Genomic DNA, 1,261 nt, shown 5'->3' on the forward strand with positions numbered 1-1,261 from the left:
TGTACGTTTGTTTATTTCAGACCGTTATGTTGACAATGACGACGACGACGAATGCCGAAAGGATTTGGATTCGATGCTCCGAACTTTCGACAGAAAGGTATCTATGTGCAGTCTTGGAGAAGTTGTGGAAAAGAGTTTCGAAACGTCCACCTTTTCGGCCGGGATATTCGACGCCCGTGGCGGTCGTCTGTCCATCGTCGGCGCCGGGATCGATCTGCATATTCCGAAAGGAGCGATCCCTCCGAGAACCACGAAGGAGATATACGTTTATGTGGACGAATGGGCGCGATCGCAGATCGAAAACGAACGCGACACGTCGGTCCCGTCCGTCGTCGGGTGCGGTCCTCCGGGATCGTCTTTCGAGGAAGCGTTGACCCTATCGTTTCCTCTCCGATTGGACACCGACCGACGGTGGACTGTTTCTGTGCTGAAACGAGATGATAACGGCGACGACGAAGTTTGGAGGGACGCCGCCGAGTGCGAGGTCGTCAGTTGGGTGAAGATGGACCGATGTTTTGTCATGATCGATCGGTTTTCCTGATAATCCAGAAAATAAAAAGTAAAAACACACAAAGCATATTTTCTGTTTCATGCATTATTTATTATTCTCTTAACGATACTTTATTATATATTTTAACGATTTTTTGTTCAACATCTGTACACACGCGTACCCTCTTCGATATCCCCGATCGGCAGACGTCTTTCCGTCGTCGTCCGGCACACCGGGCAACTTCCCAGTCGGTAAGAGCATCTTTTGCAAGAAACGTAATGATAACAAGGCGTCGTCACTACCTCGGCATCTCGGAGAAAACACACCTTGCAGGCATCTCCCGAAGACGGTTCCTCTTTACGTTTACCTAAAACTTCGTCCACGATCAAGCTGCATTTCGTTTCGACTTCGACTCGTAATTCGCGATGCGTTCGAAAGCATCGAGCAACCACTGTGTGCCGGTCCATTCGTCCGTACAGTAGTTGATCACTTTTACGCACGAACGGAAAAGTCTAATTATTTCTTCGAACAGAAACTCCATCTGTCTGATGTCGATATCCACCTTCTTCAGCTTGCGAACGTCCATTCCGTTGGTCGATTCGCATTCCTTCCGCTTTCTTTTGACTTTACGAATCAGACGAAATGTGTATCTTAACCGATCCTTTACATCCTCCATGTTGCTGCACATCGTGATATCATCAATGTGGAATTGTTGGTTAAACGAAAATATTTTTATATATATACACCCAAACACGCACACGCACCAACATA

Source organism: Anneissia japonica, unplaced genomic scaffold, assembly GCF_011630105.1.
Source record: "Anneissia japonica isolate Jap-2015-1 unplaced genomic scaffold, ASM1163010v1 scaffold284923_len121384_cov96, whole genome shotgun sequence".
Classification (NCBI taxonomy): Eukaryota; Metazoa; Echinodermata; class Crinoidea; order Comatulida; family Comatulidae; genus Anneissia; species Anneissia japonica.